Below are 15,084 nucleotides of genomic sequence, written 5' to 3'. Positions count from 1 at the left end.
CCTCTCCCTGGCATCCGACCGAAGCCCGAGCCTCAGCTCCCAGCCCCGCCCTCCCCGGCGGGTGAGCAGACAAGCCTCTCGGGTTGGTGAGTGCTGCTCGGCACCGATCCTCTGTGCGGGAATCTCTCCGCTTTGCCCTCCGCACCCCTGTGGCTGCGCTCTCCTCCGTGGCTCTGAAGCTTCCCCCCTCCGCCACCCGCAGTCTCCGCCCGCGAAGGGGCTTCCTAGTGTGTGGAAACCTTTCCTCCTTCACGGCTCCCTCCCACTGGTGCAGGTCCTGTCCCTATTCTTTTGTCTCTGTTTTTTCTTTTTCTTTTGCCCTACCCAGGTACGTGGGGAGTTTCTTGCCTTTTGGGAAGTCTGAGGTCTTCTGCCAGCGTTCAGTAGGTGTTCTGTAGGAGTTGTCCCACATGTAGATGTATTTCTGATGTATTTGTGGGGAGGAAGGTGATCTCCACGTCTTACTCTTCCGCCATCTTCTCAAAATCCTCTTCTGTGGTTCTTGAGGTTATCAAACTGTGACCTTCTCTCTGGAATGAAGACTGCTTCATCAAGTAGTTAATATTTTCCATTTGTTGGGGGTTTTAGTTCTGCAGAAGAGCTCAAAGATATTTTTATGTGTATCCCTTGAGGCGGAACCAGGATCCTGTCCCAAGGCTGCATTATTGTTTCTTGACTGCTCCTCCCTTGTCTCTGCATCCCCTCCCTTCCCTGATTAACAATTGTTTGAACCTGCCGTTTGGAACTCAGGGAAGGTGATGGAGGCTGAAGCCTATTTCCTATAAATAAGAAACGAGGGAAACAGAAAGGCTTCCATGCCCAGGAGTCCCATAGTGTACTGCTTGGTTTCAAGATGATAGCGGAGAAGAACATCAACTAAAATAACTCAAATGCTTACTTAAAAATGCCTGTCGGTCTTTGATTCCAACATAGAGAAAAGACAGCATGAAAATACATACAGAATGGTTGGGGCTTCTGGTCATCATTTCCCACGCTATGGCCACACCCACTTGAGTGTTTGCAAGTCAAAATAGGGCACTCCAATGGGAGGCAAACTTATGGGCCACTTCTCATGGCAGAATTATGTCACAATTAACCGTTTCCTGCCCAAGAACCTGTAGCTACATAAGACCTGTCATGTTACCTAGAGGAGGCTCCTTCCTTATTAAAAATAAATAGCTCAAGCCCCAAGGTAGAGGGAGACAGCACAACGACCTGATCAGACATAGGTTCCTTTCTTTTCTGTTCCTTCATCTTTCCTTTTGTTTACCCAAACTAGAAAAACAAGGAAAAGAAGTAGTGTGACAAGCACACAACTTAGGCTATAAGCTACTGCATTTATTCTTGGTTTGTTCTCACTTGACTTTAGGAAAAAATCTATTTACTGTGGAGAAAATTTAAGAATTCTCACTTTCCATTCTGATGTTCAAATCCAAGGCAGACATTAATCATTCTACAAAAGAAAAAGGATTACCGAATAGTATAATCCTATTTTCATTTAAACAGATTTCTTTTAAATGTCTGGAAGGCTATATGCAAAAAATTAAATATCTGTGGTGAATTACAGGTAGTTTTTATTGACTTTTATTTATTTAATAATTTTTTTGCTAACTCATTTTTCTAAATTTTCTGTAATAAACCTGAATTACACTTATAAACTGAGAAAAAAATTAAAAATAGATACATTGAATTTAGTTCTCAAGTCTATTAGGCAGGCTTTTTAATTTAGCAAGCAAGAGACTCATATGGATTACCTTCAGTGCTGAGCACTTTTCTTTCCACAGGAAGAAGGACAGTTATCAATCTGAACCCAGACTTTCAAAGACTGGGGCATAGAGCGTGTCTCCCTGAGAATTAGTTCAGTTAAACAGTCAAATCTTCAGAGAGCTGCAGCCCAGGAAAATGATTGATGTTATGACTCAGAATTTATCATAGATCTATAATTTTTGAACAGTAGGGAAATTTTTTTCAGGTTGTGTTCAGGCTTGTCAGCTGCTCCCTGCTGGCCATTGAAGGAGGAAGTATCCAAACCTTTCACATATTGGGAAATTCAGAGAGAGTTGAAGCACCGAGACAGAGAGAATGTTTTGTAATTAATATAAAAATTCCCATTAAGGAAATGACCATTTTGAAACAGACTGCTATCTGAGTGAAAAATATAAGCAGACTGGCAGAAGATAATCAGGGTGACAATCCCTAAGAAAGAACGGACACAGAGATACTTTACAACTTCTTAGGAGGAAGGACTGGATTTTAACATCAGAACCTCACTATGTCTTTTATGTTGAATGGTCCATAACTAGGTCCCCAGTAAGGGTGTAGGTTCTACACAAGCTGAAACTTCCAGGATGCCTAGTGGGCCTGTGGGCAAACTTCAAGCAGTTGTTGGCATGGGGGACCATGGAGCTTCATGGCATGGAAATTGACTGGACATTTTGAGGATGACCTCTGAATGCTGGATCTTAAAATCCCTAAGCCAGAGGAAAACAAAGGTTACCTTTCAACACCCTCCTCTCCTCTGGCCTGGGCAGTTTTCGGGGTGGGGCAAAGTTCTCTCTGAGCAGAGGTGGGAGAGTTGCCCTTCGAGCTCCCTGTGGCTGGTGCCACGCCAGCCCTGGCTAGACCGGTTCTGTGAGTTACAGGGAATGAGGGTTGTAAAACAAAGAGCAAATGGTAATAACAATAATAAGACGGAAACACACAAATAAAACTTCATACAGCCCAAGACAGTACAGTTGTGAAACCTGAAAGTATCCTTTGGAGGGCTATTTCTCCCCTTTCACTTCAAAAGAGAAGTTTGGAGTGGGAAGGAGAAAAGGCAATGGTAACATACTGGGGATCCAGAGAGAATTTGTAAGGAAGCGGGCGGTAGAGGAAAATGGGGCCCCGCGGGCTCTGCAGGGGCTTCTGCAGCAGTGAGCTGAGGGACTTCTGCTGGCCAGTAGTATGGCGGGCAGTAGTGAACATGTCACTTCTGTCACTGTCACTTGTGTGACATGTTGCAGGTCTACCCTGGAATGAAAGGGGGCGGTTAGAGAAGGATGAAGATCCCAGAGCTGTAACTGGGGACAAACAAGAGGTTTACTCTTTTATTTCTCTTAGAAAGACTGAATTGTGTCGCCCGGGCAAACACACTTTCAGCCAGTGGCTTTGATATTCTCAAATGATATATTCTGTTGACACTCATAAATTACACAATAAGTCCTTCGTGTATTGTTAGACATCTTAGCTAGGTATATCTAAATGAACACTTCTGTGAGCTTTCTAGTGCACACTTTCAAATCAGGGTGTTGGGAAGATAAAGTAGTATCACCTTTAGGAAAGCAATTTAACAATATACAACTCATGAATTTTAAAGGTACTTTTACTCTTTGTCCAGTTACTCTATTTTTGGAAATAATAATTAAGGCAAAGATCCTTGGGTGAAGATGTTTATTATCATGTTACTTACAAAAGTCAAAAAACTTTTATCAGTCTAAATGCTCAAAAATTAGAAATTGGTTAAGTAAATTGTGAAGATCCACACTATGGTTGTAATGGAAATACTAAAATGATTGTTATAAAGTGTTTTTTATGTCCCTGGGCTATGTCTATGACATAATTTTAAGAGGGAAAAAACAAGCTAGTAAACTTTAATATGCAATATAAACTCCAGCTATATAAAATATGCATTATGCATAGAAATAGGAAATAGATGAAAAATTATCTCTGAGTGTTAAGATTATGTTTGAGTTTTATTCCTTCTTCTTTCCCTTTTTTAGATTTTATGTTCCAAGTTTCTACATAAGCAAGTCATTAAGTTATAATTTTTTTAAAAAGAAATGCATATGTGTGTGGGCACACGTGCATGTATATTCCTAATGTGCACATGTGCGGGCACACATGCACTTGGTACTTTGATAGGAAAGCAGCTTGCTCTTGCACAATGGTTGTCACTTACGTTACAAACTCAATATTCTTTTTTTTTAATTCTTAAATTTATTTATTTATATTTTGGCTGCGCTGGGTCTTCCTTGTTGCACGTGGGCTTTCTCTAGTTGCGGCGAGCGGGGGCTACTCTTCATTGTGGTGCACGGGCTTCTCACTGTGGTGGCTTCTCTTGTGGAGCATGGGCTCTAGGTGCACAGAGTTGTGGCTCGTGGGCTCTAGCGTGCAGGCTCAGTAGTTGTGGTGCATTGGCTTAGTTGTTCCGTGGCATGTGGGATCTTCCCAGACCAGGGCTTGAACCCGTGTCCCCAGCATTGGCAGACGAATTCTTAACCACTGCGCCACCAGGGACGTCCTGATATGCTCAATATTCTTATTGCTTTTCCTTTTCTATCTTGAATAAGAGTTGCAGGTCTATTTGCACACACACACACACACACACATATCCCACGTATACAACACACTTGAACACAAACACACCCACAAACATGACTAAAATCTTTCTGGACAGAGACCTGAGATCAAACAGGATGAAGCATATAACACTTCCTCCCTAAAAGTCTTCCCTCTCCCTTCCTCTTCCTTCCTCCCTTTTTTACTTTCCTCCTGGTGAGCACTCTTCCACTCCATGTTGCCTGAAGAGAGAATGAGAAAGACAGGTATGGGGTAGGGGACAGCGAGGCCAGCAGATTGCCTTGGCAGCACTTGAGGGTAGTCAGCACGCAACGAGCCAGAACACTGCTTAGATGGGGTCCAGGCTGTGCTGGAGAGGCAGAGAACTTGGATTCAATGAGACAGGCCATTTGGAGCCCCAATAGTCTCCTCAGCAGGGAGCTTCCACATTCCAGAGAACACTAACCGTAAGGAAGGCCCAGGTCCAAGGTGCAGGCCCAGCGGCCAGATTGTCCTCATGTCCAGAGCGCCAGGAAACTCAGGACTGGCTCAGCGTGATTCTCTTTCTATGGGTCGATGGAGGCTATTTCCTCCCTTTCCCAATATACTGGCTTCATGTAAAACAGAGGCCACAGACTCAACTGCCTCAAGATTCAGCTGTTATGTAAGTGAGGCAGGCCAAGCGTGATGAAACACAGAGCGACAGAGACTGCAGCCTACCGGGAACATTTGCTCTCTGAAGTGGTCCTGCATACTTTCGTGCCAGCACTTTTGCTCAGTGGGTATGAGACCAAGAATTGTAGGTCTTCCAGTTTTTCAAAGGAAGCTGAAAATCCAAAGGAGCTTGGAATTCTAGGGCTGTGTGTGTGTGTGTGTGTGTGTGAGAGAGAGAGAGAGAGAGAGAGATCTCACCTTTTTAAATGTTGGCTCAATTTAAAAAAAGAAAAGAACAATAACTGTCTGTAGACCAAATAAAATATGTCTGCTGGCTGGATTTAATGTGGGCCATTGGTTGGGGAATTTCTGAAATAAAACTAGGTAAAGCTGCCCCCCCCTCTTGCCTTATGGCTGGTAAGAAACATGGTGTCTCTTGTAAAGAGACAAATATTTAATTCTTACTATGGGCACAACATACCTTACCTACTACAAGGGATACATGTGAAATACTGAGTTGTTCTCTGCCTTCTAGGAACTTAAAATACTATTGAGGCAATAAGCTATTCACTCAGGAAAGTCAGGTAATGGTGTTATGCAAAACTCTGGTATCAAAGCCTAAATGGATCAGATTAAATATACCAAAGTCACCTTAAAAAGAAAGAGTGGCTTTTAGATCTTTATCAAAATTTGACTGTAGTAAAGCCAGTGGTGTGGAAGTATCCAGGATATTGTTCACTTTTATATTGCTAGCATTTGGTACATAGCAAATGATGTTCAACAAATATTTCTTGAGTAAAAGGATAAAATTGATGAGTCACAGAAGGGAAAAAATAAGTCTTATGAGCTTAGAAAAATGGGGGAAAAGAGAAGCAGATATTTTCACTGTTGATGACAATATCCAATGGAGAGACACTGAATTGGGGGCCAGAGCATTTGGTCAGTAGGGTCCCCATTCCTGCTAGGGGGCAGAGGGGTGTAGCCAGTTCTCACTGTAATCCATATTAAATAGTTCACAAAGCTATTTTCCTTCTTTGCTGAAATGTCTAGTCAACCTCCTGATGACCAGTTAAGCTTCCCTGACTTATTGATGGAGGGAGAAAAGAGCCCAGGATAGGCGACCCATGCATTCTGCTCATGTGAATGGCCTACGTCTCTTTACAATGAGCGTTCTGACTTATACATGAGTGCTGGGAGAGTCAGGTTAGCGGTACTCCGTCTCCCCAGGCCAGATGCCACTCTTTGGGATCCTGCCTTGGTAACTGCAACTGACCTTCCCTGACGGTGTGTCTAATGCATCATCTCTTTACTCCTAGAACTGCCATCATGGAATAATGGCCTAAGTGAGCAAAGCAGACAGAGCACATGGTTGTAGATCAAAGAAGGGAGAAATTGTGTTTTGAGTAGTCAGGAGAAGGCTCAGAAGAGAAGAGGGGTCAAGGGTGGTTCTTTAACAATGAATTAGTTTTGGAAAGGTGGAGAGAGTGGGGAACAGATGACATGGAAGGTGGTGATAAAACTTGCCTGCTCTATCGGAAAGTAAGGGTTAGTTGGGTTAGGTCAGCCCAGAAGTCAGGCTGAAGAGTTTGAACTTTATCCAACAGACTTACAGGGGAGAAACTAAAGTTCTGAGGAAGCAAATGATGGGATGAAATTGGTGCTAGGATCTTTTGGAATGAGTAGAAAAGGCTTCATTGCATTCTCATTATTGTTCAGAATTAATGAATCAATCCTAAAGGGATTTGTGGGAGTCAAACAGGGCCCGCTGCAAGAATGTGAGCTGACTGCAAATGCCTGATGCTTGGTCTCCAGGAGATAGGTGGACAATCTGAGAACACAGTGGACCTTGGAATCCCGGAACAAGCTCGGCCATGAAGACGGCAACATGAGAAACACCACAGTGAACTCAGACCCCGTCACTATTAACAGCTCACTAGCTCTGCTAGTCCCGATGCAATAAAAGCTCACGGTTCTGGTTGTCAGCATGGACAACATTTCCAACACAGCCATTTACAAGCCCTCAGAAACACCCTTAGGGCTTCTCTGGTGGCGCAGTGGTTAAGAATCCGCCTGCCAATGCAAGGGACACGGGTTCGAGCCCTGGCCCGGGAAGATCCCACATGCCGCGGAGCGACTAAGCCCGTGAGCCACAACTACTGAGCCTGAGCTCTAGAGCCCACGAGCCACAACTACTGAACCCACATGCCACAACTACTGAAGCCTGTGCGCCTAGAGCCCGTGCTCCGCAACAAGAGAAGCCATGACAGTGAGAAGCCTCCACCCGCCACAACTAGAGGAAGCCCACGCTCAGCAATGAAGACCCAACACAGCCATAAATAAATAAATTTATTAAAAAAAAAAGAAAGAAACACGCTTAGCCTCTGGCAATACCAGGAATTCAAAGTCCCAGCCATGTCACTCCCAAAAAATTAAAAGTAAAAGAAAACTTCTAACGGTCTCGCGATCACAGTTTTATGAATTTGGGGTGAGCAGCAGAGACAAGTGCTCATAGGGCCCCTTAGATTAGCTGGGGGACTTGAACAGGTCACAGGTATCTGGAGCTGCAGCTTTCAATCTGTTTCATTTCAGTCCCAGAACCCACTGTTTAAATGAAAGCTCATCTAGGATTCCAATACTTGAAATGGGTGGAAGCGTCAAGGCTCTGACTAAAGAATATGGGGAATGATGCTTCTGATGGGCCTTTGCCCCTGCAGTTTCCACAGCTACCCCACCTCCACCCCTGGGGTCCCTGGGTCACCTCTGCTCAAGCCCAGTGCTCCCTAGAACTCAGTGTGAAAGCGACTGTGCTGGACTGTAGACCTGTAGAGCAAAAACTCGGTTTCGCTGTGGCCCAAGGTAGTAATAGCAACTGTAATCATAATTTAAGTAACATTTATTTTGCACTTGTTATGGGCCAAAAATTGTTCTAAGCACTTTCTATGTGTTAATTCTTTGGATCCCTTCAACAACCCCCATTTTACAGATGAGGAAACTGAGATCTAAGGAAATTCAGCATCTTGCCCAAGCTAGTATGGTAAGTGGTAAAGCCAGGATCTGATTCCAGGAAGTCTGATTACAGAACCAGCTCTCTGAATACTTCAGAGTCATTGGTTCTTCCTCATTACCTTGGGAAAGTTATTAAACCTTTAGGATTTGTGTACAAGTGTTTAGTTTTAGTTTTTTTCCCCTGCCCTAAAAAGAGAGGAACTGTCAGAGGAGCCATTCAAGGTTCACGGGGGCCTGGACTCGAGGCCCGATTTCTTCTGCCCCTCTTTGCAACACTAGATAACAAATGACTCCCCCCCAACAGCGTCAGGGAAATCTGACATCCCTGCTCTATGTTTCACAGGAGGAGGGATTGTAGCATCAAAGCCATAGCTATAAATATCAGAGTTAATGAGGGAGGACTCCTGGAGACCTAAATGAATCCATTTTATGAGTTTGTCATATATCAGGTTAATATGATTCTGACAAATAATTATATTGAAAACTGGACAGGGACCAAGAATGTTGTTACTGCTTTTGAATGTTACAGCAGAGCCTTCTGGCCCATTAAAGGGTGATGACGCCAATACTGAAGTGCAGAGCAAAACTATAACAATTTGTGGCATTTAGACAAAGCAGCTCACAGCTCTGCACCCACTCTGGCTCAGACAACGGGATTGTCATTGTCTGATCCCTTAATGAGCAGAGCAGCTCCTTCGTATAGATTTCTGAACTGTTAGATCTGGTGTGGATACAGGAGGATGGGGTAGAGGCACAGTGGAATACTAATATGGCTTTTCTTTCTATTTTTTTTTTTTTAAACATCACCTATAAGGATTTTCGCACGGAAGGACATATACATGAAATCCCTGAAAACGGGATTTCCGTTTGAAGATGTCAACTGTGATAGCAGCTTCTTGTTTGACTAGAAGGATGGCTTGTTCTCTCTTGGGTTAATTACAGTGGCCTCTAAGGGGAAAGGGCTTCTTACAGAAGAAGGGGGCAAAAAGGTACTATGTGGCTGTGACATTTGCCATCATCTAATTGGGTCGCCCTGAAGTCCCGGCTCTGTGTTCCAGGCTGGAGGGCTGGGACTCCCAGGAAGACTGACCTCAGGGAAGACAGTCAAGTTCATGGGTCTTTCCTCAGCCACAGGGGCTTCTCTCCAGTGCTATGGGTGTTCAGTGCACTATCCCAAGGGGGTGCAGAGAGGCTGAAGTTCAGACCTTGCTCTGCTCACCCAGCCTCACTGCCATTCTCTAAAATTTGAACAAAGGCGCTGCACAGGTTAGCAGGCAGGGGCCCTCGGCTCACCCAGCGGGGACAGGGAACCACTGCCTGGGCTGTTAGAGCAATATAAAGGGACAGCTTTACTCCGTCTTTCTAGTGCTCCCAAACAACTTCCCTCTGTACTCTCCTGCCTTATCATGCTCAGCCTCTTCTCATGTGGCATAAAAAGAGGGAGAAAAAAATGTGCTCGTAGTTACAGAGAACAGACTGGGAGTTGCCAGAGGCAGGCTGTTGAGGGCGGGAGTGGAGGAAATGTGAGAAGAGGGTCAAAAGGTACAAGCTTCCAGTTATAAGATAAGTCCTGGGATGGAATAACATGCAGCGTGTCGACTATAGTTAACAATACTGTACTGTGCATTTGAAAGCTTCTAAGAGAGTAAATCTTTAAAGTTGTCGTCACAAGAAAATAAAAGTAGTGACTATGTGTGTTGATGGATGTTAATTAAACTTATCGTGTTGAACATTTTGCAACATACAGCCCACCCTCCTTATCCATGGGTTCCGTACCCCTGGATTCAACCAACTGCGGGTCAAAAATCCTTTAATAAAAAAAAAATTTCCAGGAAGTTCCAAAAAGCAAAACTTGAATTGGCCATACAACTATTTACATAGCATTTACATTGTATTACAACTAGTTACAGAGCATTTACATTGTATTAGGTACTGTAACTAATCTAGAGATGATTAAAAGTGTACAGGAGGATGTGCTTAGATTATATGCAAATACTGCACCATTTTATATAAGGGACTTGAGCATCCTTGGATTTGGGTATCCAAGGGGGGGTCCAGGAACCAATCTCCAACAAATATTGAGGGACAACTGTAATATATCAAATCATTATGTGGCACACCTAAAACCAATATAATGTTACATGTCAATCATATGTCGAAAAAAAATTTACAAATTACTTAATAAGTTAATTAATACCTAAAAAGAGAGTGAGAAATGAGACATATAGGTAGGGCTACACTAAGAACAAAATCCTATTTGGCTCTGACTCCACTGGCACTGTTTCTTTTCACTAGTAAGAAACTTTCATCACTAATATCGTTTTTCCTCTGCTTCTCTCTCCTCCCCAATAGCTTTTCAGCCAGGAATTGCCAGTGAGATGTTTCTTCAAGTGCCCACACCAAAGCCCTCTTCCCAAACCTAAGTCAGCCTGGACTTTGTACAAACTGAAACTTAGGGAAACTGCTTTAGCAAGAAAGCAACCCAGAAACTGTCTCCTGCCAATCAATCAACACTAAAAGTGAAGACTCCAACGTGGTGTTTTTCTTTATAACATCCTCCAAAGCTGTTCTGTGTTAAATTGTTTAGCGAAATTCTCTTTAAGATAACTGTGGTGACTTCCGTGAGAACGCATGCCAGAATATTGCCGTGAGGAAAAGCCTCAGCTTTCGAGGACAGCTGCTCCTTCCTGCCATCTAACAATTACCCGAAGTGTGGAATCCTCTCCAGGCCACTGAGCACTGGCCCAGGGACCCTCTGTCAGGGCCCCTCCAGGCCCCGTGTGGCCCATTCTCCCTTTTGCCACTGCCTAGTCTGAGCAGGCAGCCTTTGGCGTGAGTGTTGCATCCCCGAAAACAGAGAAAAGCCTAACAGCCTAAGCTACTCAGACCTTGAACCCAGTATTTGGAGGACATGCCTTCCTTGTTTTCTTTCCCAACCTCAGGAAAGGATAATGCCATGTATTTTTCTAAAGAGAAGACACACAGCATAAGATCAAATCATTTTTTTCCAGCTAAGCCTCCCGCTGGGTTCCCCAGCCAACTTTCTGCAGCTCATAAAATAAACACAATTCCCATTCATCGCCCCAGCTCCAAATCCATCATCACTTGGCTGTGGACAAATCGGCAGGCGGTACTGCACAACAGGGCTTGGATGAGCTCTTTTTTTTCCTTCCTGGACAGGAGAAGGAGGATTAGCACAAAATCTTTCCTACTAGTGAATGACAGGGCAGACACCTGGGAGGATCCCATGAATTTCATCCTGGAGGAGAGTATGGAGGTGATTATTAGAACAGTTTGGCTGTCTCCATAAAGGCAAGTCTGGAATCTGCCATACTGGCCACCATCTCAATACATGGTCCAGACTGGCTTTGACGGATGGAGATGAGCAACTATGTGGTGGGGAGGCCGGAATAACACGGGTGAGTGGAAAGTGGATCCTTGATCAGAAACATGAAGCCCTACTGCAAAGCATTACCTACTTTTGGTTTGTTTCCTTTTAAATATTGACAATTGGGGGAACTTCCATGAAGTAGTGTCAGGACAGGGAAGACATAAACAGATGTCGATTTTTCTGTAAAGTTTATAGAGCTTAATTATCCTCCCTTGCTTGGGCCTCCGTGAGCGCTGAGAGTTGCTGGGGGCTGTTAGAATGTTCTAGGTGGGGAGGGGAAGCCAGGTAGTAATTAGAAAGTATTTCTGGGTAAGCACACACTCATTTTAAAGCCGCTGAAGCTCTTCTGTGTCGGCACACACACAAAGCTGCCAGGTCTTCGTGTAGCTAAGAGGTGGCCATTAAGGGGTAGAGCTTAAGGAACTGTCCTTCCTTTGACATCTGCAGGCCCTGAGGCCTGGTCTGGAAGCTGGAAGAGGAAAAAAGAATTTCCAAAGGTGCTCGAGGTAGAGGGTAAGTGTTCAGACTCCTAGGGGGGTGTGAGCTGTGCAGGATTAGTGGTGCCATCAGGAAACAAGGTTTCCTCCTCATTAAGTTCCGGGACTTTCTGTTGTCGATACTAATGATTTTCCTAAGGCCTTATTGCCTGTGAAGGTGTAAGGTATTTGATCCAGTGGTGACCTATGGGATGACCTTGAGTAGTGAGGAGACAATCCGTACCTGTAGGAGCAGCGCTAATAACCTTGGACGTGGATGCCAAATTCATCCTGAACGATCCTAAACGTCCCCATTCCCACTATTTTCTGAGGGAAAGATGGAATGGATCCCAGGCCAGGATAATCCTTCTAAATGGGAAAGGATTTCCTTAGAGAAATCTACATATAAAACTAAGTGAGAATTCATGAAGGGTCTGAGACTTTTATTTTACCTGCAAGCTAACAAGTTAGCCTGCCACACTTTTATTTATGTGTACCACGATATATATTTTTATTTAAATCTATATCAATCTAATAGATCTATATACATATATGTGACTATTTGTACATATATACATATACACAGGAAAAAAATGAGACTTCTGTGTCAGAGACAAAGACCATTTATTGCTCTCAGCAAAAGCAGCGTGATGTTTGGACAATATTGCCTTCAGGGCTATGCAGTGAGGGCTAAATGAGGGCTACTCATACAGTGGGGAGCATTATTAGAGAGGATTCCCACAGTTAGGAAACTCTGATTTTGCATCAGAGGGCTACTGGTGGCCTGCATATCATCTCCTCAGGAAAGAGAAAAAACCCAACTGTAATCTGGAATTTAAGCTACTCTTCTTTGGGTACAGGAAGAGGAGGTCTTTATCTTTTCCACCTTGAAGTATCTCTAGGGAGAGAGATGTTGCTAAGTTTCAGTATCCCAGAATGTCTCCTTATACAAATATTCTCTGTATTATTATTTTAAGTGTTTTTTTTAATTGAGGTATAATTGACATATAACATTATATTAGTTTCAGGTATACAATATAATAGTTTGATATTTGTATATATGGCAAAATGTTCACCACAATAAGTCTAGTTAATACCTGTCACTATGCATAGTTACAAAGAAATCTTTTTCCTTGTGATGACGACTTTTAAGATTTTCTCTCTCAAGCATATTTCAAATATGCAATACAGTATTATTACCTATAGTCACCACATCCCCGGGACTTATTTATTTTATAACTAGAAGTTTGTAACTTTTGATCCCCTACGCCCATTTCTCCCAGCCCCTCCACCTCGCGCCTCTGGCAGCCACCAATCCATTCTCTGTATCTATGAGCTTAGGATTTTGTTGTTGTTATTGTTGTTGTTGTTTTAAATTCTACATATAAGTAAGATCATATGGTATTAGTCATTCTCTGTCTGACTTATTTCACTCAGCATGATGTTCTCAAGGTTCATCCGTGTTGTTGTAAATGACAAGATTTCATTCTTTTTTGTGGTTGAATAGTATACCATTCTCTATATATACCACACCTTCATTATCCATTTGTCCATTGATGGACACTTAGGCTGCTTCCACACCCTGGCTATTGAAAATAACGTGGCAATGAACATGGTATTACCAAATTCAGGTTCGGCTGCTTGCTGCTCGAAAGCCAGTACAAAGACAAATGTTGGTTAGAAAAGGAAAGGTTGCTTTATTCAGGAGGCTGGCAACCTTGGGAGAAGTGGGCTTGTGTCCCAGAACCAACTCCGAAGATTCTGCTCAACCATGAAAGTTTTTAAAGGGAGAAAGGGGAAGCTAGTCACTATTAATCATTCGGGGAGGGGGCCACAATCTTCGTCATCTTTCACTGCGTGCAGACTTGCTGAATACTTGTGATCTTTCTTTAGATGCTGTCTTGTTCATGCAGTTTGCTCACAGGATTACTGGAGGGGAATCTGGGGAGAAGATCTAGTCATCCGTTAGTTACTTATTCATCTTTTCTACTTCTTTAATTTAAGAAAAGAATCAACACGTTAAGCAAGGCATTGTGTGATCAAAAGATTTGAAGGGTGTGCTTGGTCCAGAGGTTAGTGAAGCATGAGGGCACCTGGTGTAAAGGTTAAGTTAAAATATAGCTTTGTTAAATACTGTTTGATTCCATTTATACGAGGTACCTAGAATAGTCAAATTCATTGAGTCAAAAAGTACGTTGGTAGATGCCAGGGGCCAGGGGCGTAGGGGAAGGAGGAATGGGGAGTTAGTATTTAATGGGGACAGAGTTTCAGTTTAGGAAGGTGAAAAATTCGGGAGATGGATGTTGGTGAGAGTGGCTCAACAATGTGAATGTACTTAGTGCCACTGAACTGTACAGTTAAATATGGTTAAAATAGTATGTTTTATATTCTGTGACTTTATAATAATAAAAAATAATTTTAAAAAATCATAATAAAAAACCATAATAAAACCATAATAAAAAAACATGTGTGTGTGTATATATATATATATATATGTATATATATATATACATATATATATATATATATACATATATACATATAACTATTGTTAAAGTAATACGACAAAGGGCCTCCTGAAAAGAGCTGCTGACAATGGGGGAACATACATCTTTTCAAATTAGTGGTTTCATTTTCTTCAGATAAATACCCAGGAATGGAATTGCTGGATCAAAAATTCTTAATTCGGCTGTAAATGTCTTTGCTTAGAGAACCCAGATAGTTCAGAAATGTGCGATGTTCATGGAGAATTGTCTCTCAAAAAAACATGGAGGTAAAATAAAAAACCACCTCCCTCAGTAAAAGTCCCTTTAGTTATACACAGCCTTTCAAGGACATTTTATATAGTTATACCACCTTATATAGTAGCATTTTGGAGAATAGAAGTAAGGGAAAGTGTGACTGACTTCCATGTTTCTTCCTCTGTATTGACCACGTGTGGGACGCAACGTTCTATTAAGGAACACTGGAGTGCAAGTGTTCCAGCCTGTGACCATCAATAACATGAACGGTGGTCAGAAGAACGCCAATAACGTGTAATGTGAAAGAACATCTGCCCGGTGCACGACTCAGCGGAAGATATGAGATAAACTCCTTCTTTCTCAAGGGATGCTGGAAGAATGGGACTCGTGGAGCAGGGGAGACCTACACTTGGAGTACAAGGATACTCTTATTTGCTCCAAGGTGAGCTGGCTTGCTGAATTCTTCTCCTTGGCCTAGAGAGAGGCTGGACCATCC

At 42.9% G+C, this 15,084-nt stretch overlaps 1 long non-coding RNA gene across 1 annotated transcript in view; it reads left to right on the top strand.

Moving 5' to 3' along the window:
• Window positions 1-12,132, top strand: part of LOC309630070 — a 36,850-nt gene extending 24,718 nt beyond the window's left edge. The window contains exon 2 of the long non-coding RNA XR_014245405.1: window positions 10,333-12,132. This is a non-coding gene — a long non-coding RNA (uncharacterized lncRNA). The remainder of the gene's footprint in view (window positions 1-10,332) is intronic.
• The last annotated feature ends 2,952 nt before the right edge of the window (window positions 12,133-15,084 follow it).

This window comes from Balaenoptera borealis (genome assembly GCF_965194805.1).
Source record: "Balaenoptera borealis genome assembly, chromosome: 5".
Classification (NCBI taxonomy): domain Eukaryota; kingdom Metazoa; phylum Chordata; class Mammalia; order Artiodactyla; family Balaenopteridae; genus Balaenoptera; species Balaenoptera borealis.
The sequence above is the reverse complement of the archived record's forward strand: the minus strand, read 5'-3'. Positions and strand labels throughout refer to the sequence as shown.